Source organism: Parus major, chromosome 20 (genome assembly GCF_001522545.3).
Source record: "Parus major isolate Abel chromosome 20, Parus_major1.1, whole genome shotgun sequence".
Lineage (NCBI taxonomy): Eukaryota > Metazoa > Chordata > Aves > Passeriformes > Paridae > Parus > Parus major.
This window is the reverse complement of record NC_031788.1, coordinates 9,522,618-9,550,026: the sequence shown is the minus strand read 5'-3', so window position 1 is coordinate 9,550,026 and position 27,409 is coordinate 9,522,618. Positions and strand designations below refer to the sequence as shown.

The following is a 27,409-nucleotide window of genomic DNA, read 5'->3' as shown; positions in this document are numbered from 1 at the left end:
TTTTTTTTTTTTTTTTCTCTCCAAGTGAGGACTAATCCCATCCCTGGGCCTGCTCTCTGTTCCCTTCCTGCATTAGAGATTGGCTATAAGGAGAAGGCTGACGGCTGCAGCATGAAGCGCATTATTACCTTGTGATTCCATGACCCTCCTCTATGCATCCCTAACTCTCGAAAGCTGATTCAGCTTTCAGCTAGTGCTCTGGTGAGTCCTCTGCTGCAACAGAAGCTCCTAACTGGTATGTCTTCTTTTTTTTTTTTTTTTTTTTTCCCTCTCTTCTGCTCTCTGTCTTGCCTTTAACCGCTACCAGCTCAGCTTGGTTTAAACACTTTTCCTGGCCAATGCAGGACTGAGTGCCCATCCAACTTACCCGGGGACTTAAATGTGGGCTTCTGCATCCGACAAATGTATGTGTGTGTGTGTGTCTGTGTGGGGATGTGCTGGATGTGTGTTTAATCTGTGGATCGCTTAGGAAACCTCACCCCCCCTCTTTTTTTTTTTTGTTCTGCCGTGGCATACTCCGCATTTTAGAAAAAAACAAAAAAACAAAAAAACAACAAAAACTAACAAACTGCAGAGCAAGCAGTGCACTAGAATAATCTGAACTGAAATGTTAGAACTTTGACATGCAACCGTTCTGCAAGGTTAAACCGGCCTTTAAATGCCTAATTCAGACACAGGCTGGCTAATGACACCTGGGGGGATTGGGGCTTTATTTATTTATTTATTTGCAACAAACTAGTGCTATGAGCTGATATCAGGCAGAGCAAAAGGGTGAAATGTGGTTAAACTTAGCCTAACTTGCAATGATCTCAATGCTGTGGTGATTAACTCTTAAAATGCTGAGAAATGAGTATTAATTACAGGCGCATGGTTTGTGGATGATTGGAAAGGGAATATGGGGAGGAGGAGAAGTTAGGTTTCCCTGCAAAGGTTTGGAATTCAGGTTACATGAAGTGTAGCATCAATTGACTGTTATTGCTTCTGCAACTCAGAGTTGACTGTGGTCATTATATTTTATATGATAGTGGTGGTACCTATCACATGAATATACAGGCACCAGTTTGGTGAGGTGGATACTGTGGTGCACACACACTCAGGCAGATTTAGGTATGTTTTATAGCATGCATATGGATATTTTATAAGCATCTTTATGCACAGGTACATAAATGCTATATCCAAGCAGGTGTAATGTATCACCCAGACACAGCCCATCTCCAGGCTGTGTGGGGAGTGTGGATACAGGTATATGTGTGCCTGTGCCGGAGGGAGTGTGCACTGTGTAATTGTATAGGCAGAAATCTGTGATTTGTGCTGTCAGTTTAATTGCTGGGTTCCTCTCGAGCAGATGGTTGTGTCTGTGGCTCCCAAGGTCTGAGCCCAGTCTCTCTGCCATGGGCTGTGCTGGGACAAGAGCCTGCCTCCACCTCGGCCCCGCTGGCACCTCACTTCTCCAGTGCCCAGCTCTGCACAGGGGCTGACTTCAAAGTCCCCAAAGGTTTGTGCTGCACAGCTTCAGTTTGACTTAGCCACTTGGACCTGAGCAGCACCTTGAGCCTGGGGCAGAGCTGGGAGATAATATACAGCGTGTTGCTTTCCGTCCCTCTCACCCCGCTCCTTCCCCTTTCGCCTTCAGGCAACACCGCAGGCTCTTCCCTCCCCTTTTATTTGCCCCTTGGCCTCTGCATGATCCAGGTCTCCATCCGATTTTCTCTCCAGAACAGCCACAGTTTTATTGCGCATGTTTTTCTGCCAAGAGCAAGCGTAGGAGCTCAGCGAGACCAAGTGGGTTGAGGATAGTGGCTGATGTTCACCCACCATCACTCTACTCCTGGTGGTAGCTGGAGGATGGGATCCACAGGGTGCCTCTGATGTTACATTAAAGGCACCATCATGGCCATTTGTCTGCTCCTCCACCAAAAGGCACAACCCTGTAAAGCATAAGATTCCACCCAGATCCTCAAAGCAAATTTAAATCGCCACCATGAACTCTGCTGCTGTGGTTGTGTCATTGTCTTCGGTTCTAGTAAGGATTTAAAAGGTCATTTTTTAAGAGCTCTTACACAGGGCTCGCTTTAGGTGGCTGGCAGCTGCTGTCCCACTGGTCTGCAGAATTTGGGGACTGTTTAGGACAGCCCATGTCAAATGCATTTGAGGAAATCAAACTGGGTACAAGGCGCAGATGTTTAACAGCCCAAGAAGTCTAGTAGCTGTCCTACTGCTGTCAGTCTGAAGGAAATTCAATACCATGGAGTGCTTGGCTGTGCAACACCCCACTAACACTTTTTGTTGCTTGTTTGGTTGTTTGTTTTTTGTTTTTGTTTTTTTTTAAATCTGAATCACTCAGACTTTCCCTCACACTTTTCAGCTCTCCCTTTGCTGTAATTTCACTGCAGTCATGCATTACACCAGTGCCACAGCTCCATCTCTTTTCCCCTTAATCCAAACTAAAGGTTGAAATTTGCCTTCAAATGAGACAAATAATGATGGTTAAAAGGGCCAACAAGCTGAGGCAATGAGAGGGAAGCTGCACAGAGCCAGGAGCGAGGCGTGTGAGGGGTGTGAAGCGATTTTGGGGGCTGGGGCTGAGCACAGCGGATTTACACCCGGGCTCCATGCGGCCTTTGCTTTCCAGTGACGCTGGAAGTCGATGGGGCGCAGGGAAATATTTGCTCCCCAGCTGGCAGTGATATTTTAAAAAGCAGCGAGAAGCATCGATGCAATTAGGTATTCCAAAGTGCTTAGTTTGCCACTTGCTAAGTTTACTTAAACCCTCTTTAAAGGGTTCATTAGAAGACTGTGAGGAACGGTAAAATTCATTAACACGGAGGCAGCCATTGCACATTTGCCTGTAAATTGGTATCGATCGCTGTCCGCGGCGGGCGCAGGTGAGGAGGCACCGTGCCCGCCCTGCTGAGCGAGCAGGCAGCGCCCGCCGTGACCTCCGCCGCGCTCCTGCCTAAATCCTGCCCATTATAGTCTCCCATTCAGCCCGGCCGGCCAGCGCAGCCCTGCCACTCGGCCCACATTGTTCAGGGAGCTTTAAAGCTCAGCACGGCTGCGAGGGAGGCGAGGGAGAGGGGCAGAGGCAGGGACAGGGGCAGGGACAGGGATGCGTGCGGGACCGAGGCTCACGGGGCACGGAGCGGCGCCGGCCAGGGCGCGCAGGGCTGCGGGGAGAACTCGGCAAGGCTTCGGCCCTAGCTCCCAGCACCTCGCTTTGGCTGCCTTTTATGTCTGCAGGTCTTCCCAAAGCCCCTTAGCTGGCGTGGAGCTCAACCGGATGAGTTATTAGAAGCAATTTTTCATTATTTTTTTTTTATTTTTAATGCCCTGAACGCACCAAAAGGCATGTGCTATCTTTTGGGGGTTGCTTGTCTGCGGGGTAGTGTCTCGCTCCCAGTGACCAGCAGAGGAAAAATCATTGGATTCACTAGGTAAGATGCTTTCTTCTTCCTATGCTTTAATCTCTACTTACTGATAAAGCAATCGCGTGTCTGGGGCTGATGAGTTCTCTTACTCTGGCGAATGGAGCAGCCCTTCCCGGTCGTGGTTTGTAAATCAGTAGCTGGCCATTCGATTCTTGGCTTTCTGAAAACAAATTGGCTTTTTGTTTCCAAATTGTAGGATGAAGGCAATTGGGAATTGATACATATTTAACTTTCTCCCACATGGCTTTGTCTGAAATGAAACCTGTGTGCATATACAGCAAAGGCTTTCCTCTAAACCACATTTTGGTCTTTTTTAAATGCTAGAAGTTTATGATTTAGAATGAAACACCTACTTTTTAGGTGGAGTGGGAGGCTGGCTTTTACTCTGTGCCGTTTAGGTTTCAAAGAGCCCCTGCCAGGGGAGCCACTGGACCTCTGCTGCTTTGTGTCCAGCGAATGATGCAGTTCCCCTTCCCAGGACCCAAAATCCATCACCTGCCGAGGGCTCAGCCCAGCATTACCGGCGAGGATCGGGAGCTGGGCTGTGTGTCTGTCTGCACATGGGCTGGGCAGGAGGAAAGTCTGCTGGTTTGAACTGAGCCGTAACTCACTCTCAGGATGTAAATTGTAAATCAGCGTTATTTTTCCTCCTGTGACCATATAAATGCGCATATTGAAACTACCTGCTTGAGAGACATACTTCTTTATATGCCCATATGAACCTGGCAAGCTATGGAATGTAAAGAAGTATGTATTTCAGGTGGGAATCCTTCTCAGAGGAGCAATGTGTGACCCCGGGCAAGGCGGGGGAGAAAGACAGACAGATTATTTTATATTATTATTTTTTTTAACTGCCTGACCCGGCAGACTGACTGGGGAGTCAATTGATGATCTTGTTCCAGCGCGTGTATTGTTCTGTCACTTTGCCTGTGTCAGCAGGTGGAAATGCTCATCAGGACATTAAATATTCAATATGCTGACTGCGGCATGGGCTTTGAAAGGCGATGCCAGAGGAAAGCTGGCTGTCCGCTCCTGGGTTTTAACAGGGATGCAGGCCAATCGCTCCCTTTTCCTGCTTCCCCATCGACCCTTTTTTACCCCAAAAATAAGGCTGGATAGCAAACAGAGCTGGCTGATCTTTGAATCTAGGAATAACAAAAGGAGATGGAGGGTGGGGGGAGAAGAAGAGAGAGGAAAAGGAGACAACAGTTGTGACTTGGGTGTGTTTTAGCTTTAAATTAGTCTGCAAATTCTGCTTTTTGAATCTTTCCCGCATTAAAACTTTTTGTGTTTAGAACTGGTGAGAAGGAGACCTTCCCTGTCAGTGTGTGAGCCATCGAGTCAGGGGATCATAGCTAAAGCCAGAGGAGTGCCCTGAATATAGGGGTCTTATTTTCCCAAAGGAAAAATAAGAAAGTTAGACCCTTTAATTCTGGAAGCCTTTTCCTTTGTAACATTTTCCAATGTAAAATAGTTAGCTATTTTTCCAGGATCCTACAGTAACGTGGCAAGATAAAAGGAATTTGGTTTAAAGACACGTTTAATGTTCTACCTAGGCGGGAGTCACATCTGAGGGTTTAAAGCTTTCAGCCCCAAATTTCCTCACGTTTCTGTGAAGTTGCAATGATGTGCAAAGCTGAACTCCTCCAAAAAGCCGCTCCCCAGTTTCCCAAACTCCGGTTTCCATCTCTGTGGGGCCGCTGAGGGCAGCACTTTGCTTTTGAGTGATCTCCCTGCAATCACAACCCCGTCTTGGTCTTGCTCACGGGCTCCTCATCGTTTGGTTGGTGTGGTGCCAGGACATGTCATGCAGAGGTTAATCAAGTCTTTACCATGGCAGCATCCTCCCCCTGGCATGAGGAACAGGTGAGGTTCTGGGTTGGGATTTTGGGGAGTCTTTATCTGTCTCTGTTCATGGTGAGCACCACCATCGCTTGTTCCAGGTACACCAAGGGGGATTGAACTGCAAGCAGGTGTTCGTGAGTAGTGGGTGAGGAAAGGCAGGTTGGGCTATGGGAGATTTCCTACCTGTAGGATTTGTGGGGTTTATTGAGGTGCTTCTTGTTGTTGTTATTGTTTAAATTAAATACCATGGCTGATGGAGGTGTGGGCAGTGCTGAGCCCCTTCCCATCAGAGGAGGAGCCTTTGTTTTTTTTGCCAGGTGGCTTTGGGAAGGCTGGGTTTGCGCTGGAGGATGGATGGTGTGCACATTATCCTGATGGCTTTTATTCTCTGGCTGTGCTGGGCCCTGAAAAGCTGGGGTGTTGCTGGCTGGCAGCAGCGCAGTCCCTCAGGACCCAGCTGCAGGGATGCAGCATCCCCTGGGCTCAGCCCCAGCAGCAGCCACCCTGCCTGGGGACAATCCTTGGCCCCCATGACCCCACAAGGGTCAGTCCTGTGAGTGTCCAGCCCCATTTTGGGGTCAGACTTAAATACAAAACTGGTGGATGCTGGGAGCTGAACCCAGGCAGAAGGCACCTGGTACCATGCAGGACTGCAGTTCTGCTCCTTTGTAAATCAGCAATGTTACCTTGAGTCTCTGGATGAAAAATGAGGACAATTCTCACCATTCTGAATATCACACAACATTATATCTAATATATAATTTATATATGAAATTCCCCTCCTTTCTTTGCTGACCCTTTGTCCCACTCCTTCTCATTTCCCTTCTCCTTCCTTTGTTCCTTTTCTTTTTCTTTCTTTTTCTCCTTTTTTTCAGTCTTCTTTTTCATATTTTCTTTTTTTATTATTATTATTATTTTCTTTTCTCTTCCCTCCTTCTCTGTTTTCTTCCCCTTCTCAGCACAGGTTATACTAAAACCCCTGTGCCACTGCACGTTGCTCTTGCAAAGGTGTTCATGGTTTGATTTACAGCAGATACCTGCATTTGTAATGCAATTTTTATCTCCTTCCCCCCGCCTCTCTGAATTAATACGCTTGTTAATCACATGGAATTGCTAACTTTAGGAAGTCGCTAAGTGCTCAGATTTATTTTTTATGTAAATATTTTCAAAGGTATAATTCTGAGCGCTGTCTCGCAGTGTGGCAGCGGAGGTGGCAGGGGAGGCTTTGCCATGGATGGTGTCGCCTGGGCTTGGATGATGTTAAAAATGAAATGGGGTGGATGTGGGCCCCCAAGAGCCATGGCAGCCTTGCTGTTGACACCAATGGAAGCAGGTGATGGCCACAGGCCTTTGCCAACCACTTTGCACCGTTCTTCTGCTCTTCATCCTATCTACACCTCTTTGGATTAAACCCGCGGCTGTTACATTGCACTGGGCCCGCTCTCTTTTACAGCCAAATTAAAACCGCTTCTCTTAAACTTTTTATAAACTGGTGAGCATCTCCTGGCCTTGAGTGCTGTGGTGGGTGTGACACGAGGAGCACCCGTGCTGGACCTGCAGCGCTGGGACGCTCAGGTGCGCCCATCCATCCTGCCAGCCGAGGACTGTGCAGCGCCAGGCGCAGAAACAGGAGCTCTGAGAATTGTAAAAGCCATAAATCCAGTGGACCAAATTAGTTAAATTTTTCTATTCTATGCCTCACAAAATCCAGCCGTTCTGGAGATGAATTCCCCGCATGTAAGCGGAACTACCGGCAGGTATAAGATGGATATTTCGCACGTGCACATGAGAGCACAGGGACAAATTTGTGCCATGCGGTTTTCCCTGGCGGGTTTTTCTTTCTTCTGTACTTCTGAGTGTTTGTTACATTGATGATCCATTATTACAGTTGTTACTATTACTTAATGTTGGGAGACAGGTGGTCCCATAAATTCTAGCACCCTCTATTTTTTTTTATTTTTTAAAAAAGGGGGGGCATGTTTGCAATTCAAGTTTAATAGTGCATTCATCAAGAGCAATAAAGCATTTTATTGCACAAGTATTTCAAGGGATGTGCTGGCCCTGGTAAAAGCATTAGTAAAGGGGTGCATCAGCAATCTCATTTAAAACTGTCGACCCAACGTGAAAAATGTTGCATTGAAGAATAAACTGCTATTAAGCATGATTAGATTGACCTGCAGGACAGATATTTTAGCTGCAGCAGCACAAGTCGATCAAAGTGAGCATCGCTTAGATTGCAAATTTTTTTTTTTAATGCCCTAAATTAAAAATGAAAGAGCCTCAGAATATTTAGGACCAGAGTGTGACTTTGGGGGTGAGATTTGTGCATTCGATTCGAAGCAGTTTGGGAAAGTGGGGAAAGGGGGAAAAGGTATTAATTGCTGCCCCTTTAGCATACATTGAAAATATGTTACTCAGATCAACCAATCAAAAAAGAAATTGTGCTGACTCAGCACTCGGGCTAGTCTGCACGTCCGATTGCAGAAGAGATCAGCACTGCACTGCAGTATCTTTCCCTGCCTTTGACACCAGCCTAGCTGGGCAGGGCTTCCCTTGTGTTTCCCAGGACTGGTTTAGGCCAAGAACAAGAGAAGGCCCTGAAGAGAGGAGGAGAGAGTCAAGGTTGCACGAGCCTCGAGCTGCTAACAATCCTTTTTAGTCAGTAAGAAAGAGCTTCCATGCTAGGTTTGCCCTGCCAGATGCAAGCGGCATGAATTGCTTGGGAATATATCTATTTTTAAAGACTTTCACCACATCTTGCACTTAGCAGTGACTGTGGGCGAGGGGGTGGTGTGTTCCTAGCAAGAGAAATATCCTTGTTCCTCAGCTCGGATCCCTCCCTGGAAAGCCCAGGGCTGATTTCAGTGCCGCACTGGTGGCTGCCTCCCAGAGAAGATGCTGGGTTAAACGTTTGCCGCGTGATGCTGAAGTTGCTCTTGACCTCAGCCAAGCGGGCAGCGATGCTGAGAGCTGCTTTCCCACTGGGATGCGGGGGGTCACGCTGAGAGCAGCCCAGTGCTCCAAGGATGGGAGCCAAGAGGGAGCATGGACTCCCCTGCTGGCTCTCTGGGGCTGCAGACAAGTTGTGTAGCTCACCTGCCTCAGTTTCCCTCCAAGGCAAAGTAAGTTCTTGCTGAGGAGTTGTTGAAACTGTGTTTGCACTGTGAGGCTGAAGGAGGAGGTGGCCAAGGTGAGTGAAGGCAATGACGTGAGGCCAAGATTGTTCTGGTTTGGTTGTCTTTGGCTTGCAGAGTTCTGCCCGGTGTGTATGTGGGGAGATGGCACTGCCTGCCTGGACTGTGCCCCTCTGCCATCGTGCTGTCACGCTGAGGCTCAATCTGTGCTCCCCACACCTTGGAACAGGTGCAAGGTGTCAGGTGTGGAGGCTGGACCTCAACTGAGAGCCCATGGAGCCATGGATGCCTGGGAGGTATCCCAGTAGGATGAGGGATGATGGGGTCTGTGGGGTCCCCCAGCACTGTGGGCACCACCCCATGCTTGCTGGTCACCAGCGTGGCCGTGATCCTGCGCTGCTGGGGGACTCTGCCGATATTGGGCTATGCCAGGCTTAACCTGCCGTATGTGCCCAGCCCTGAGCACCTTGGTGGGCACCTACAGGTGGAGCAGTGTCCCTGTGGGCTGCTGTCTCCTGAGCACTGCAGCACCCCGTGATGCTCTTGAGGTGTTTTTGCCTGCACTGTGTAAGCAGCACCAGCGAGCATTCCTGGGTTAGTCTGTATTTTTCCAGAGAGGTCTGTACGGAGGAGCAGCGCTGGTGGATGACCCCCTTGTGTGCAAGGGGAAGGCTTTCAGACACAGATATGTCTTGACTAAAGCAGGATTTGATAGTCAAAGGTTTTAGCAGTTGGAACAGTTGCTGGTGGTGCTCAGGAGGCTCAAGGGAAGCAGGCGACTGACATCTCCAACAGATGCAGGGTTTTCCTTTTTTTTCCTTTTCCTTTTTTCTCCTGAAGCACAGAGCCGTGCCTGTAAATGCCTCACCATGCCCAGATATGGCCTGTGCTGGGACCTGTGCCGCTATCTAAAAAAGCCCTGGGCAGACTGATGAGCCTGGGGGAACTGGGGAACAACTGCTATAAATAGTGCTCATTCTCAGCTGCCCTTCTGGGGGGACAGGATTAGGTGGCATCTGGGCAGCCAGGAGGCGTGGGACTCGTGACCACCAACCGCAGAAGTCACCCAGCAGCTGTAAGGACAGGAGCCATCCCTGCAAAGACCTTACATAGACAAGTCAACCCTGGCATTTGGGGAGTCGGATAAAGGCACAGGAGCAGGAATCCAGTGACCTAAGAGCAATTGAGAATAAAGTTCACCGCAATGGCTGGGACAGCGCTTCCAATCTGAGCTGTGACCTGGCATTGGAGACAGGACTTGCCTTTTGGCTTTTCAAGCTGTTTGGTGCAAGCAAAGGAAGGTGTCAGGAGAGAGATGGTAGCACGGGAAGCAAAGTGTCACAAAGAGCTGCTGAGATGAAAAGACTGGTGTTCCCTTCTGGGAGGCTGCGGGTTAATTTGCTTGTTAATTTCCTGGCAGCGAGACTATTGGAAGCTCTGATTTAATATTTGTGTTTACCTCGGGTAAACAAATTAACAAAAAACCCCCAAGTCTTAATAATTTAAGACACCAACTTGATTGAAGCTAGCAGAAAGTAATGAATCTCATGTGGTCATTTCACTCCCAACCTGACAGGAGGTGGGCAGTGCCTGGAGCCTGTGGCCATGGGGATGTAGGGTAACTGGTCCCTGAAAGTGAGGACTGCAGGAAAGTGAAACAGCTTCTGAAAGAGCAGAGGAAAACTGTGTTGTGCTTGAATTAAGCTCAGAGTATTTGAAGAGAAAAGATGGAGCAGGGAGCGGGAAAGGTTTGGCCAGACAGAGGAGGTGGTTGTGCAGGTGATACCTGCAGGATGTCCTGAAATGTGTGCAGTGGGAGACTGGGGATAAAATCGTGGAGCAACACTGCAGCTTGTCCCTGAGCGGGTCTGCAGTGGGATGGGGACTGGAACGTGCAGGGTGAGATGGGTGTTTATGTCCAGGCTTTGCCCCTTCTGTCCCTCACGGTGTCAGGGCTGTGCTGCACCGCTTTGGCTTCTTTAAATTAAGCCAGCTTTGTCCGAAAGCCTTGTCTTCGAGACAATAAGATGCACCCGCTGAAATCTATTGTGCCATTTTTGCAAAGCCCAGCAAAAGTCGCCCGTGCACCATCCCCTCCCTGTCCTCCACGCTCATTTGGCCTATTTGAAACTGAATTTATTCCTGGGAAGGTCCCCATCAATTTGCCTTGCTCTTTTGTTGACAAGTTTATTAAAAACCTGGGCAACTACATATTAAACTTTTATCAGTGTCGAGGAAGAATACGTCCTTTGAGCGGCCACAAAAGTTATGGATTGGGGCTTAATGTTTCTTGTTCCACCATTTGGCTGAGTCAGCGTAACAAATAAAAGCTGCCACTTCTTTTTTTTTTCCCTTTCTTGAGAGACAGTTCTTTTAACAGTGTAAGTAACTGTGTCCAGTAATGCAAAAAAGGTTTCAGGTCTGGGTAAACATGAGGGTTTTTGTTTCTCTCTGTGCCCATAAGTCTTTAATAATTTGAATAACTAATTTAAAGTAAGAAAATATGAACCCTGGAGAAAGTTATTGCTGCTTAGCTCTGAACCAATACTTTTTGGTGGAATAACTGTTACTTGATAGTGTGTATATTAAATTTGCTGCAAATTAATAATTGTTGTAGTGCAAGTGATGTGCTTTCATCCAGTGTGAGGGCAGGAAGGGGTTGGAGCAATGTTTGGTTGGGGATGTCCCTTTGCGCCGCTGCAATAGGGGATCTTCTCTCTTTTTCTTTAGTCATAAGATGAAACAAAGAGGAGGGCAATATGTTGCACCAAAGATGTTAAAAATAAAGCGTTAGAATTGCATAACCTAGTTCCCATTTTGCCGTGCAGCTGAGTTTTTCGGAGTTGAAAGAAGCCTGAGAAATAATTGGTGGGAAGGAGTTTAAACTGATATAACAACAGTCAGGCAGGGGGGAAAAAGTGAGCACTGGGGGACTAAGCCACAATTCTTAAAGTCTGCTGGGCAAATAAATAAATAACACAGCATCTTTCTCTGCCTGTCACCGTGTCCAAGGATTTTTTAGTTCTCAAACAGGTTTGCTGGCATAATTTGTCAAGTCCAACAGGGAGGTTTCCGTGTGACAGCCGATCGTTTTTCACCAGGCACAGTGGTGCACCAGAGCCCTCCTGCCGGCTCGGAGCAGCTCCATAATTAGACAAGAGTTAACATTCCTGTATGAGGAGGCTCATCCCTCCTGCCCAGGGCATGGCACAGCCCGCCAGGGCCCATCCTGCGCCGCGCCCGCGGCCGGCGGGGAGCGTTCCGGACAAATCCCTCTGCCTCCAGGAGTTTATCTGCATCACCATTTGCTCCAATTATAACTAATTGGACACATATTGCACTTTCATAGAATCTAATTTTCTATTGATTTTAACGGGACTGCTGGTGTTTTGTACTATTAAGTGGTATCTTGTATCAGTTGCTGTTTAAAAACGCTGAGTGCACTCCCCTGTATGGGATTATGCAGTCAGCACATGTTTTAAAACCTGTTTAATTGTTAGGTCCATAAAATGCACAAACTGTATTAGGCTTTGTTCTCTTTTGAAAGTGTGAGTAGCAAAACAAAAAAATCCAACTGCACAACTATTTCCACAGCCAGTTTCAGGAGGTGCAGCTCCCAGAGACCTGCTCAGAGCCTTGTGCTTCGGGAAAAGAGCTTTGGAGGGACCATCTTGATCCCACACGGAGCCAGCTCCCTCCAGGTAATGATGCTCTGCATTGTCAGAACAGAGCAGGTCCATCCCTGACTGCTATTTTCACAGGAGGACCAAAACTTGGGTTAAGACAGAGAGAAGGTCACTTAAGATGCTCTGTATAACCAAAGAATAAGGTGATAACTTATGATAAGTGATAAGGTGATAAAGTTTGGGATGTTACTCCCTGTCACAGGTATTGCCAGGTACCTTGGCAACACACCCAAATAAAACCAGACTATCAAATTAGCCATTTCATTTCAGCAAGTACTCATTGAAGCAGGGTGAAAGCAACAGTCCTCTGGTCAGCACCATTCAAAGAAAAGAAGATTTAAAGGAGAGATTTAGGGGAGGAAGGGAGAGCCTGGCAAAGAGCATTTCCAGCAATGCATGGGGATTGCTGGCTCAGGGATATTGGATAACAGCAATTGTGGTGGAGAAGGCAGATTAAAGGAGATGGAAATAATGTTTTGGGGCAGCTGAGTTACCCCGGGGTGCTGGTGAGTTTTGCTGTCAAGTTGCTGCCTTTGCTGCTCATTAGCAAGAACCACGTTGTGTTTGTTGGAGACAGGTGAGTTCATGAGGGTGTATAAATTAAATAGACACTTTATTAAGTTCAGGTAATAGTTTGGGTTTGAAAGACTGAGTGGCTACTGCAATGTCAGCAACTGCTTTAGTGCACAAAGGAACTGAATGCTTTTTAATTAAGTCAAATAAAATCCAAGCAGAAGGCTCTTGAGCCTTGTCTGGAGTCTACTTTTTGGGTTGAACATCTTTAATTTTAGAAATGTTAATAAAACACAGTCTACTTTTTCCCTGTAATAATATCAGTTCAATTAATATTTGATGTCTGTAAGGAAAAGGATAAAAGCAGCGAGCTTGTATTTTCTGGTTTACAAATGGCACATTGGGCAGAATCCTGCAACTGTGGCATTGATTTAAACATCCTTGCAAAGACACCATGCAATAAAGTTGAATCATCTGCAGTATAAGTATGGCTGTTTGGGGGAAAAAATAGCAATGTGAGAGAGTAGACATTTTCCTGTATTATCAAAAGCCACTTCATTTTGAGGAAATTTCCTCCAATTTAGTAATGTTTGGATGGAAATCAAATAACACATTAGCTTTGGGAAAGGGGAAAAAAAAACCTTCCAAAGCTAATTACAAAGGGAATGTGCACTTCATTAAGATAAAGCTGTAGGAAATCAATGTTCTGTATTGTTGTTTTTTCCTTTTGATTGGATTTTAGAATGATAAATTGTTCATGCATTTGATCTAAAAATGATTTGTTTATTCAGATGAAGAGCAACAGTACTTTGTCTCATTTGGCCTTTTAGCTTATAATGATAATGGATTGGAGGGCTCCTCATTTCTCAAAAGTGTATTGGACTGGAATAGGCAGGAGATTTCTGGACTCAGAAGGATGGGCCCCATGCAAGGGTTCGTTGTAGGCTAATTCCATTGCATGTTGAATCTTCTGCTTCATTAGGAATATCGACAAATGCTGATAAATTCTTCGGCTTTTCTGTGCTGTCTGTAACACGTCTTTATTAGAATATTGAGGCTGAAGTGGAAAGATCTGCAATAGAGGAGATTCTCACGTTGGGTACTACTGGTCCTTCTTGGCACAGCACTGGGGGCTTTTGCCCATTTTCCTGGATATAATCACAGGCAGCACAGCCTGCAGCCAGGCACAGGCACCACACCAGGGAGGGAAAAGCCAGGTGTGTGTTTGTTCTGCTATTTGGGCTTTGATTCACCTCTAGCCCCTGGCTCTCACTCAGCTGCCCATGGCTCTCCAGTGCCATCCCACAGCTCCTGAAGGCTGTGCCCAGCTCGGGATGGCAGGGGCAGGAGCAGGGCCATGTGCAGTGAGGCACCAGCACCTGCTCCTTCCACACCTTTCCAATGCAAGACCCAGTTTAATGGGAAGATGATTAGACCTGACTTTGCTTTGGACACAAACCTGACCGTGCTGGAGGGTGAGGTTTTGGGCCTGGTTTGGGGTGCTGTTGCAGGCTGCACTTGCAGCATTGGCACAGGCAGGAGGGGAGAGCAGCACCGATCCCTGCCTGGCTGTTAGGATTGGCAAACTGCTGCCAGATCCTGCCTGTTGAATCTGCTCATTTGGAAATGAGCATTGCCTCACTGGAGAGATCAGGGGCTTCAGCACAGCTCAGACCTCTGACCACATCTGTAATCCATCTTGTTAGAGTGGCTGGTACAGCCCCAGAGCCCAGCCTGGCAGAGCCCTGGGCCCTCCCTGCTGGCAGGCTACAAGTCCCCATAGGTTGCAGCCCTCTCCAGCTTTATAATGTGGGCTGCTCTTTCTCAGCTGCTGGGAAAGCCTCACCACCAGAGAGACAGCATTAGTTTTGATTAATGGCATCTAGAAGAGAAAACCTAATTTTCTAAAAAGGAAAACCTTACCCATAACTCACTGCAGAGAATTTAAACAAAATGTTATAGAACATCCACGCCGACTCACATTGATTTCAAATATGTTCCAAGGCACTCCCTGAAGCAAAGCAGGGGGGAGTGGGAACAGCTCTGGTCCCCAGCAGAAGATGCTCAGTGTAACCCCACATCTCTCTCACACAGTCCTGCTTTTAAAGGACTGACCCTAAATCAAGAGGGCTGGGACAGTGCAGACATGCCTGGGGAGTGGACTGTGTTTGAGGTGGTGATGCTCAGGCAGTTTGATGCACTCTGTCCCCAAATCCATGTGCCCATCAGGGTTTAGCTCTGTACAGCCTCGGTGGCTAATGGCAATTCCACCTGTACCCAATCACCAGTAAATAATTACTTTCCTTTGCCTCCAGTAAGTTACCAAAGGATGAATTTGATACTTCCAGGCCTTCACTGTCTAAGTTTCCATTTAGTTTCTTGTCTTGATTGTCTCTTGAAAAGATACCTCGAGATAACTTGATTAAATTAATTATAGAGCTCTTTTAAAAAAACTATTCTCTCTCCCTTTCTCTCTCCATCTCTCTCTCCATTTATTTATAGGCAGCTTAGAGTAACGGGTTTGGGCAGTTAAGTGATCTGCAGTGCTTACCGTGACAATGCGAAGCCTGTAATTCTTCGGGAGATAAATGCTGGCCCACTTGCAATATTTCTGCGTGCAGAGGTTCCAAGCACAGGTGCTTTTCCCTGGTATCATCTTGCAGCATGGTGGGCTGCGAGGGAGAGGGGGGAAAAGTCACCTTTGCCTTATGACGCATATAAATTCTTTAAATAGGTTATGCACATGGCAATGTGCAATATCTGCGCGTGGCTCCGGGTTAAGAAGGAAAGGCCTGACTTTATTGGCTCCCACTGCAGAAATGATCGGAGCTGCTGTGATTTTTAAATTTGATTTACCGGGTTATTTTTAGCAGTGGGGTGTTCATGCTGCAGGGCTCTCCAGGAGAAATCAACACCCCAGTGCTGAGATGTGAACCATCACAGGAGTGACTTGGACAGCAGTGGTGTAGCAGGGACTTGCTTTCCCCTTTTGGGGACAAATTGCCAGATTATGAGAGTACAAGAAAGAAAAGCATTTTTTTTTTATTCCCCCCATTCATTCCTCCCTTTTGTTCCCTTTCCACCACTTTCCTGTTGGTTTCTGGTGACGGCAAATACAACCATTGCTTGAGCAGGTCTTAAGCCTCCTGAAAATGCTGATTTTAATGCCAGATGAGAAAACGCAGGAGGCTTCACAGTAGGGAAGCAAAGTTTGCTAACCTCTAAAAAAAGATTTCAGGTGTTCCAACCTTTTCCCTCCCATTTTTCAAGGAGAGCCCTGAGGGGAGAAGAGTTCTGCAGCCTGAGTTCCTTGGCTGTGGGCTGGGCTGGTTGTAGCAGACAACACCTCTGCTGCTGAGTGTTAGGTGTCACTTCAGATACCGAAACACAGGGCATGGAGGAGGACAGCACACCATAAAACGCTGAAAGGAAAGGAGGCAGGAGGTGATAATTAAAGCACCTGGATGAAAACAATAGCCTTTACTTATGTCACACTGTAATAGCAACGCGGCTCTCAAAACAGACAGAGCCAAATATCAAGTTTAAAAATGCTTCAGGCTGATGGTTACTGCTGCAGACTATTCCACTTGCTGTTCAACCTGCCTCTTTAATTCAGACCCGCTCTTCAGCCGTAGCCTCTAAGAAGCTTAAATAAATCCTGACTGCCTGAAAGTGAAGCCATTTGAACCAGTGCGGCATCAGGCAGCAAGTTCAGAAGAGGTCCAGGCAGCTGGGAAAGAAAGGACCCTGAGGAATTCTCTTCTCTGCTGCCACAGCCCATGAGGCCAAATGCTTTGCTAAAGCTGGTAAAATGGAACCAAATCAACTGTTCAATGGATTTGGTCCCCTTCAACCAGCTGTAGCTGTGCATTGATCTCTCAGACGCACCTTGGAGGATGAAACACTTGGACCTGACCAGGGCGGCTCAGGCAGAAGACAAATGGCCATTTGAACACTGCTGATAAGGAAATGATGATGATTGGCATCTACAGATCTATCACTCGGGCTCTAAACTGGTGGGCTGAGCCTGAGTCATTATGTGGTTGCCAGTCAATTCTGCCTAACGGAGACCGCTCAAGATTGATAATTCCTATCACCCTCCTCCATTGATCTCAGCTGTAACCCAGTGTATCCCCACTGCAAATGCTGTGCATTTTCATATGTCTTTGCTCATGCCCACCCCGGAGCCCCGTGCCTCAGTGTTTCGTCTGCTGCAAGGAAGAATAAAGGTTTTGATCTGAAGTTCCCTCCTTGTGTTTTGTACCACGCGCCGAGATGCTCCTTCAGCAGCTCTAGTGAAGAAATGTGCTGTTACAGGGCTACCAGAGCTGGGAAGGAGTTGGGAATAACAACTGCTTCCTCACTGCCCCAAACTGCAAATATCCACTAGCCAACAAGTGTTTCTTTGTTAATGAGATAAAAGCTGTGCTCCTAAAAAAAGAGTTCCCTGTTTCACTTTGTTGACCTAAAAGACTTGTAAAGTCCCTACCCCAGTCTGGTCCTTATAAGCACTAATGTTATGCTAATGGAGTTAAAGAAAATCGCTCACTTTCCCGTGTAATAATGATTGGTGGGAAAGTAAGCTGGGCGTCATCCTTTCCTAGCCATCGTAAATCTATAGACTCTCACCAGCTATGAATATTGCAGCCTTAATGAGCCATTTGGATGCAAAAGTCTGATGGGAGATTTTTCATGTCTTTACTTCTTAGCAACACCTGGCCCAAGTTAACCCCTGGCATGAGGGTGTGCAGAGATTTGTCTCTTTTCACAGGCTAGAAATTAGGTTTACTTCATTTCACATCCCTGGTCCTTTAGGTACCGTTTAAGTGTTCTTACTAGGGCCAAAAGTATTCATGTGCTTCAAGATAAGGAGTCGTTTGATGGATCTGAGGCTTAACATGCATCTAATATTTATATCACTGGGTATTTAAAAGGCAAAGACATGAGGAGAAATGTTACTGCCTTTCCTCAGCTAAAAGGAAAATAGTGCTTACTCGATCCTGCTGGCTCATTTTTCTGCACTTTAACAGTGCCTAAACATCCATGTCGATATCCTACTGAAGTCTACATGTGTTTTTTTTCCCCATATACTTCAGTCAGATCAGGCACATTTTCCTTCTTGCCACCAACTGATTTTTTTTGGAACATGTAAAAGAAATTACAGATTGTATTTTAATTAATTAATTAAATTTATTTATTTATCTTCACAACTGTGGCATCTTTCTAAGCACCCAATGATGCACCCAAAAGGGCTTTGACCTGGCCTGATAGAAGCCTTGAGTGAATGCAAAATGTATTTGTTGATGTTTTTGCCTGCAAACAGAGGAGAAGGAGCAGCTCCAATGAAGCCCTGTATTAGCATGGAGCCAGTTTGTAGCCATGGGTAGTTGGGGTGCTCGTTGCTTTCCAGTTGAAGCCTCACAGCACAGCTCTGCCCTTGGCAAAACAGCCAAGTGACCACCACTTCTGTAGTCCCGAGTCACCTCTTGACACATGATTTGTAGTTACCCATGCTGGTTTCTGTGCACTACTCAATCCCAGTTCCTAACTCCCATCTCAGAAGAATCAAGCAAAGGCATCTGCTGAGGCGGAAACCACTGTCCACACAAACCACCTCAACGCTGCCACTGCCAGTCCTGAGATTCCTGAACATCCTTGGGATGAAAGCACAAGGGAAGGGAAATCCTCAGCACAAGTCCCTAATTACTGGCAGTCTGGGCTGTGAATGATGTTGGGACTCCAGAGGAAAAGGTTGAGTAGAAACAGATGCTTCCAGCAGGTTGTGGCCTGGGTTTCCAAAATACCATGCTCCTCCCACCTGCTCCCACAATCTGGGTTATTTTCTCTTGTTCCCCAGGGCTGCATCCAATGTAAACAACACCATTATTAACATTCTTCTTTGGTAATGATAATTAAGTTACTAAAAAATGTCAAATGGGGAAGCTGGCGGCATTGCAACTCGAACAGAACTCGAACATTAACTTAATGTAAGTTAAAATTTTCTTTCCTTAAAGAAGTTTGGTGCCCCCAAAGCCACCTTGAATTGCAGGGAAGCTTCCACTTCTCTGGAAGCAAGATGACATATGAATACACAGGGATCCCAAAAGTTGGGCCATGCATTTAAATGCCTAAACGTGGATCCCACCTTCAGGCACCCATGCTTGAAGATTTCTGGCTGTGTTTTTATTGCCTAATTATATCTTTATGGAATGAGAAATTCAGTTCACTTAGCATGGAATTTCTATAACAATACACCAATTATGGTCTAGTCAAGGAAATATCAGGCCTAAGAAGAAGGCAGCAGGTAGACTTCAGGGGAGCTCTCCAGGGACTGATAATGTGTAGGAACAAATGTAAGGCATGGGCCAAAACATTGTAAATATCCCTCTCAACAATTTTTGTTTCAGCCTTGCTCTCCCAAATCCTTTCTGTGGCAACAGCAGGATTTGGAGCTCGCTGATATCTGCCCTTTGCAGCCGGGAGGTGCCCGGATCCTGAACCTGTCCATGGTCTGAAAATTGGATGTGCTGCAGTCGATTTCCCATAAAGCACAGGAAGAGAGGAAGTCTTACCACTGACTTTGAAAATCCCAGGATCAGGTCCTGGCTAAGTCATTAGAAACCTTTAGCCAATCATCCTTAACTACATCAAATCTAATTGTTCCCCATATCCTCTAAGAGGCTGCTCTGATGGCTCACCAGACACTGCTGGTTTCCTGGAAACCCTATTAGCTTCTCAAACAAGGCAATCCTGAGGACTCAGTCCTGCAAACCTTTTGTGCAAATATTAAATAACAGCGAATAATTAGCAAGAATAATCCTTTTTGCTTGACCCTCTTCTGTAATAAGGACCTTTGTCGGCGAATGCAAACGTTATTTTGAGGAGCAATTCATAATCTAGAGCTGCTGAACACATCAGCCTAAATACACTAATACTCTAATATCCGTATTTGTACAGGACTTAAGACAGACAAAACCAGGCACGTTCTCTGTCCCAAAGACCTGAGAGCATTCGCCAGTCAAGGATAGGAAGAGGAGGTGGCAAAAGAAGTGGCAAAGAGGGGACCCACTTCTGCCTTTGTCACATCTTTAAGTGTCTCAGGTGCTGTGATCAGACCAGCTGGATTCTGTCCATGGAATTTTTTTCTGCGCATCCTTTTCTTTCACCTGTTTTTCTTTTCTTTCTTTCTTTATTTATTTCTGAGAGGGGAGAAAAGAAAGGACAAGCAAGCCAACAGGCAGATAATTGTTCTGTGCTGACAGTTTGTCAAGTGATGGAAGCACAATTTTAGTCAAGAGATCTGCGTTACAGCGGCGAGTGAGCAGAAGTCTCTTCCTTTCCTCCCAGATGGCATTGACATATAGCCTGGAGGGGCTATCAGGATACAAAGCTAAAGATGGTTAAAGACATTAAAAACTGTACAATGTGAGCACCATCTACACCAGGACCATCATCTAGGAGGAAGATTCATCCTGACATATCAGGCAGAAGTCAGATCTTCTATTGGTGTTATATAAAGTTGTTGAGCCAAAGGTATTTCTGAGATAGACAAAAAAATATATATTCCTGCTGCTAACCATGTCTTTTCCAGTAGGTCTTTATTGACTCTTGAAAAGCTATGACCAATAAATGTAATGATCTGCCTTCCCTTTTCTTTCTGGGTGAACAATATCTTCTGCAGGGTGTTTATCACTGCGGGCAATGAGTGGCTTGAGCCATTCCTGTCTAACTCCACTTCCCAGCAAGACATTGAATGCATTCTCTTCATCACACTGTTTCCCATATCCTGCCAGGGCTTTTGTTAATGATAAATATTGCACTCAGGATAAGATTATAAATCTTGCCATAGGATGGAGGGAATTTGAATTCTGCATTCCTTGGTTTTGGTGTTGTGCAACTTGCTTAATTAATTTGCACAGAGAATGGGCTTAATAACATTGCATTTTTCAATAAGCAAGCAGTGCAGCTGGAGGGACAGAGAACCACAAAGAGAGCAGTTCACCTGCAGGAAAATATCCTCTACTTCCCCCATCAGCGATAAAAATGTCAATACATTGACACAACCCCTAATTAAAAATGACTGCCATAATCACGCGTATCATAGCCGTAGGACATTGGTTTGGATGAAATACAAACAGCGGGATGTGCTGCACATGTTTTCCAAAGGAAGAAAGGCTTGGATGGTGGGATCTCCTGCACACCCAAGCGAGGGCAGAGGAAGGATCCCTCAGCTCCTACGCGCGGGCTGATCCTTCACCGCCCGTCCCACTGAGCTGAACGACGGTGACTGCCTGCACGGCCTGAGCTGTTTGCAGCCAGGAGATGAACCATGTCCACGTGCCCTTTTTTGGCTGAGGTTGGAGCAGACGTCCTTCCCTTTGTGTCTGACGTGGCCAGACAGCAGGCGCGTGGCCGGGCGTAGCAGCCTGGCGGCTTCATGCATTACCTCAGCTCCTGCAGCAGTGCTGAGCTGTAGTAGCACCCAGCCTGGGGTGTGGATACGTCCTCCTTTCCCTCACAAGGAACAAAATCCCTCATTTTGGGGTATTCAGCAAGCAGAGGGACAACAGAAAACAGCTTGTTGCTGCTCCATGTAAATGATATTATGCCATTGGCCTGCCTGGATTGGATATGGATATTGCATATTGGATATTTAATGGTTGGACTTGGTGATCTTAGGGGTCTTTTGCAACCTGAATGATTCCAAGAGAGACTCCCTATTTTAATGTTCAACTGCTCTTGCCTTATGCTTGTGATACCCATGTGCACCCAGGGATCTCAGCTGGCTCTAAGCACTTGTCTTTTATTCTACAACACCAGAAATAAGCACTGAGATGCTTCATGTAGCCCTGGGGCGGAAAGGTGGGATTGTACCACAGAGCTGGGGCTGAGGAGAAGCAGCATCTGCTACAAGGGGCTGAGTAAGAGAGTGATGTGGCACAGCATGGCCAGTCTTTCTCTTGAAGAAACTCAACACCAAGAGCTTCCTTCCCAATTCCACATGGGATAGTTACTTCACATCTCTTAGCATCTCTGATAAAATCTGCCTCCAGCTCCTTCTGCCCTCCCATCTTATAAATCATTTTGTGCAATGCCTGACAGATGATTTCTGCTTTCTCCTGCGCAGAGGAACAGGAGTGGGGGAAGAGTGAGAGAGGGAGAGATTTGAAACTGTTTCCCAAATATTCCAGTGTCCAGGCATGAGCTGATATCCTGCCAGGAGTAAGAGGTGGCCCTGTGCAGCACTCACTCAGGAACAAATAATGAATGATCCTGAGCCTCTACTCAGCACAGGGAAAGGAATTAATTTCTGTCCCCCTTTTGTGGATCACCTGGAAAGTACAGGCATAATCCATCTTTCCATGGTGAGGATCATGGCCCTGTGAGCCAAAAAAAGCCTGTGAAGGACAAAACCTGGGACAACCCTTTGAGCTGGGACATCCGTCAGTCACAGAAAGAAGCAGGAAAAGAAAGAAAGAAAAAAAAGAGAAAAACACCAAATGACTTTAACTGATGTATCTTCATCTCCTGAGAGGGAAGCTGGAGCTAAGCCTGGTGTAACATCCTCACTTCATTTTGGGGATGAGCATTTCATTCCCAGCTGCCTTGGAAGTGCTAAAAACTTCACAATAATACCTTTTCATCATTTAAAAACTTCCATTGTGATCTCCAGCCTGCAGTGTCACACCAGAAGATTTAATGTGGGGTGTGAGTAGATTTTCAAGCATAGACAGATTGATTCATGAGTGAATTAATCTGATGCATCTTTTAAATGGAAAACTGACATAATTTTCCATCAGAGACCTGCTAATAAAGCACATTTACTTGGTGAATCCATTTTTTCCTGTACTAAGTGCACTATATAAGGCATAAAAATACCAAATCAATAACCAAAGAGCATATAAAAATGAGACTGACAGATCAGAAACCATGGGTGAGACATCCTCTCCTTGTCTCCTTGGGGGACTCTGCTTTTGCTGCTGAAAACCACATTCCCACAGTCTTCCCAGGACAGCAAGGCTGCAAAACCCAGGTGTCCTTGCAAGTCCCAGAGGGGACTGAGAGCACTGAGCCACCTGCTTCCAGGGGTCTGGTGGCATCAGTTCTCCTATAACCCTCCCTATTTTTAGAAGTAGATAGTTTGAGGGGGTTGGGTTTTTCTTTTTTATTTAGTTTTTTTTATATTATTATTGTTGTTGCAGAAGAAACTGGGTAGAAGGAATGTGTTTAAAAGACAAAGACATCTTCCAGTATATTTGTGCAGGGAGCCTGCCTAGGGAATGTGCACAAGCTCTCCTTTTTTATTCTTTAGCTGGAGTACAGCAGCATGATTTCAAAGGAAATGCCTGCACAGCCTTCCCTCTGCAAACACTGCAACCATCATTCCATCAGTGCAATTCTCCCGTGTGAGCTAATTTAACAAGCGGTTGCTTTGCAGGCTGTGGAGAATTGCCTCTTACCTAATAATTCTGCTAATTTGCTTAACTTTCCCAGATTGCAAATGGCCCTGCTCTGAACAGGCAGCTCTCTAAATGAACCCCCAGACAAGCTCCTGACAAGAGCCATAGGAAAGGTGGATGGCTCAGGAGGTTAAAGCTCACAGTCTTTTATTTTGACCTTTGGGCTAGCATTCAAATTTGCTTGTTGGGAAAACTGCATTCAGCATGTATTTTCTTCAGGGATTTACGATACCCTTTTGCTTGTAATTATTCTCAGTTGATGTCTTCCATAAATTAAAGAGGCTTGTATTAGCAAGCTCCAATCCTCTCAATTATCTTGCAAAAGTCTCCTTTTTTGTGGCTGGGAGCTACCCCACCAGGATTGCCATCCCTGCAAAGCTCCTGGTCCATGGCTACAGGCAGAGAAATAAGGAATGTACATGGGTAATACTAATGTCTGAGCAATCCCAGAAAGAAATGAAAACTGCAGTAAAGGTAAATGTCAGACTATTTAAAGACAATGTTAACTATTGATTTTTTAAAGGAGACTACCTCTTCAAAGGATGGCAAGCATGACTTCAGATACAGACGAAGCAACCCAGACGGATGGCGGAGAGAGGGAGGCAAGGGATGTGGGAAGAGAGAGGTTTTCCCAGAGAGCAAAATGAACCCTTGATGAAGCCTCTGGGATTAAAGAGGTGGCTTAGTTCTGTCACAGCATCCACCCTTCAACCCGTTTAAGCACCATGCCTTTTCCAACAAATGAAGGGCAAAGAAGCACTGATAAGCAATAAAGAGATAAGCAGCAAAGTACTCGTTTCACTGGTGTTTCCCAATGAAAAATGAACCCTCGAGCACACCCAGTGATTTGTTGTCTAAGTAGCAAAGCTCACCCAAGTTCCTGATTTTGCTTCCAGCAGAGATGCTCATTGCTCATTCTCACACCCCGGAGCAGCTCGGAGTCATTATCCAGCACTGGCGCTTCCCTCCCGCACCTGTGAGCTCATACACGGACATATCCATTTTCTATATGCATGTATCCATCCTTGCCTCATGGCCCATGCTGTGATATCCCTGCCAAAGCATCCCAGAGCAGATATTCCTGGCTGCGGGCGCCTGCATCTGCAGGGAATTGTTCCTTTCAAGCTGCAGTGCAGAGACAATGCTGTACATGGTGCTTTGGGAAAATAGCACGATAAGAATTTAGTTAGGGGAGTTAAAGGTCTTCCAAGGCTGCTTTTCAAAAAGGATAACTTCTTATCTCAATGGGTGTTTCGGAACAGGAGGCATGAAGGATCTAATCCAGTGAAGTGTAATGTCAGAGAGGGCAAATTAAGTTTGCATTTGGATACAAACTCTCTTTTAGAGGCAAATTTGGCTGTTGAAAGGAAAATTATTATACACATCTACACAGCAAAGGAAATAGGTGGTGCTGGGGGGCCACTCCTCACATCAGAAAGCTTTGACATGGGTACAGGAGAGGATCAGACCCTCCCAGTGCGCTCTGTTTCTCCTCTAGGAGTCATTTGGATGCTTCAGCTTGAAGATCCCACAGCTCTTATAACCCCAGCTCTCCTTCTTTGGCAGCCAGCTCAAGGTGCAGAAAACCCCAGTTCCTGGCATCTCCTAAACACAGCAGCACAACATGGTATTACTGCCTGGGGTAGCTTTTGGTTTAGATGAATTATTTCAATAAGAAGGTCTTCAGACAGTGTTAAATGACAGATAATATAATTTTTGAATGTGAGGTTCATCTGAATTTTATTTTCTGATGTTTTGACTCATTGACTTGATGTCTCTCTATTATGCACACACCTCTGGAGATGTTGCTGGCAATGATTATGCATAGCATTGAGTTAGTGAATAAAACCACTCCAGGAACTGCTTTACAGATCACAGTATTGTTTTCCCTATAATTGTCCCACAAATGGTGGAAGTTATATGGAGAGAGCAACATGCTCTGACAGACTGCATATTTTTGCAGTGTGCATCAAATCTCACTTTGGCCTCTGAGACTTATTTCTGATGGTTCTTGGGGATTTAACTTTAAGACCAATGTATTTTAGTATCCATATACGCTCCACTGTTCATGTCATCCGGCAGCAACTGAGGATGAGCTGTCTCCTTAATATGGATGAGACACCAATTTATCTAAGTTATCACCTCCCAATCTCTCATACATCTCTGCTGTTAACTGCTGTGTTTCTGACATCCATACCTAAACTCTCTACAACTTCTCCTTCAACTGAAACCATAAGTAATTTTTTGGCTGGAAGTTCTTGATATGTATCTAATGGCTTCTTCATCTCCCGGCTTCAGTTCAACCACGAGGTGATGGAATCAGGCTCTGGACACTGCATTTTACACCCACAACTCTGCATAGATCCAGGCAGCACACTAAATCAGGGTGTCTTTCCAGCATCTGAAAATACATGACTGAATTAACATGTGCCAGGCTCATGTTGAACAGCACTGCAGCCCCGATGTGCACAGCCCCAGCATTTGACTGCAGAGTCAGCAATACTCTCCCCCTTCCTGATGCATTCCCAAGCCAGCAAAACTTAGCCCTACTCCTGGTATTCTCTTTATAGAAGGTCCCAGTGGTATTATGTATCAAATAAAGGTCTCATTACTTAGATTCTGGTTCCTCCATGCATTGCTCTCGTTAATCATTCTGGTTTTCAAGCCTGTGCTACAAACCATTAGAACTGCCTCGCCTTCCACCTCTAAATTAGAGATTCTTTCCTCTGTCCCTCTGTGCCACAGGGGCCACCAACACCCTGGGGACCACTGCTGCTGCTGCTGGGCCAGTGCAGGATGTCTGGGGGCCTCTTGGCCATGAGCTGTGGGCTTGAGTCTTACTGCAAAGGGATGGTGTCCCCTTTCTGCCCAACCTCATTTTGGGGCCCCTGGGGGAGTTTCCCCTGCTAAATACCCCACACTGCCAGCTTTGTGCTGTGCAGCATCTCTAGATGCAGCCCCCTCCCAGGTGAAAAGGAAAACTCCTTGGTTGTGCCCCAAATCTCTCAACTGAATCCCTGACCTCCCTCCAAAATTGTTGGTAACAACTGAGGGCAGGGAATCACCTCCTTCTCCCCCATTCCACTTCCCTCTGGGGTTTATTTCCAGGGAGTTCCAAGGTCTGGCAGAGATCACACTGCATTTCCCACAGACAGAAATGCAGCAGCCACCACCCCTGCTCCCACTTCCCACACCCCTGGCCTCAACACTGCTCTTTCCAGTCTGGGATCCAGGGGATTTGCTACTTTCTCCAGGTAATATCTTTTTTAGGACCACAAACGACTTGCATAAAGCACTGGAATGAGATTCTCTTTGTGTTGAGGATGAAATGCAAAAAGGCAGAAGAGCAGGGGAGAGCACATCCTCTCTCAGCTCTATGAATTCACCAAATCTGATGGTTTATTCATTTTAATCAGCCTTGGAATTCATATATAAGTGTATATATTTATACATGTGAATTCATATAATGACACGTAATTAATTTAGAATTTGGCATTTCCGAACAGGTAATTAAAATAGTTCATTGTTGATTAATCACTTGCAAAATAAATTATTAGCAATATCACTGTTAGCATTATGTTTATTACTACAATTTAGAGAAATTAAGGCAGTTCACTCACATTAAATTAAACACCAAAGCACAGCTGTAATATACCCCAGACAATATCTACTTACTCGGAGAACAAATGTGATGTGTGCATTACAGTACATTTGCTGGGTCATACATCTTGGATGGCCTCTTCATGTCACCACCAGAAACCTAATCCCGACTCACAGATGATTCCCCTCTCTTTCTGTAAATATAAAATAGGATCTGCTGGACTTTAGCACTGGCTCTGCACTGCAGCGTGCTCCAGGCAGCTCAGACCTGCCTGGGATGGATGCAACAAAAAATCCTGGACCAGGGGAGTGGTGAGCTAAGGGGGGATGTGAAGGACCACATCCAATTCATAGAATGGGTTGGAAAGGACCTTAAGCATCATCCTGTTTAACCCCCCCCAAAAAAAAACTATTAGTGGGAAAGAAAATCAAATTCTTCACTCCTCAGCAGGACCCTGGGTCACCATTATGAGTCAGATTATAGCCAAATTGCACAGAAATGGGATAAATCTCAGCCTGACTCAACGAGGTGCTAAAGGTTTAAACAGATCATTTCAGTAAAAACTGAATTTAATTTTAAGCAGCTCTCTACTGGGGTGGGAAGAGATTTTGTCCTGTGGGGAAATAGGTATCCCTTGCTTTTGACAACTGTTTTGTCTGGAGGGCATTCAGCCTGGAGTTTAAGGAAGCAGTAGGGAGAAGCCAGTAGAGATGAAGAGGACACAGATCACCTCACAACATAT

At 46.0% G+C, this 27,409-nt stretch overlaps 1 long non-coding RNA gene across 3 annotated transcripts; it reads left to right on the top strand.

The window, feature by feature from the left end:
• The first annotated feature begins 22 nt into the window (after positions 1 to 22).
• Positions 23 to 25,681, top strand: LOC107213305. Of its 3 annotated transcripts, none has more exons than XR_004499980.1 (3): positions 23 to 235; positions 12,002 to 12,108; positions 19,014 to 25,681. It is a non-coding gene; the product is annotated as an uncharacterized LOC107213305 (long non-coding RNA). The 3 variants fall into 3 exon arrangements; XR_004499981.1 differs by lacking the exon at positions 12,002 to 12,108 and adding an exon at positions 3,347 to 3,434; XR_004499978.1 differs by lacking the exon at positions 12,002 to 12,108.
• The last annotated feature ends 1,728 nt before the right edge of the window (positions 25,682 to 27,409 follow it).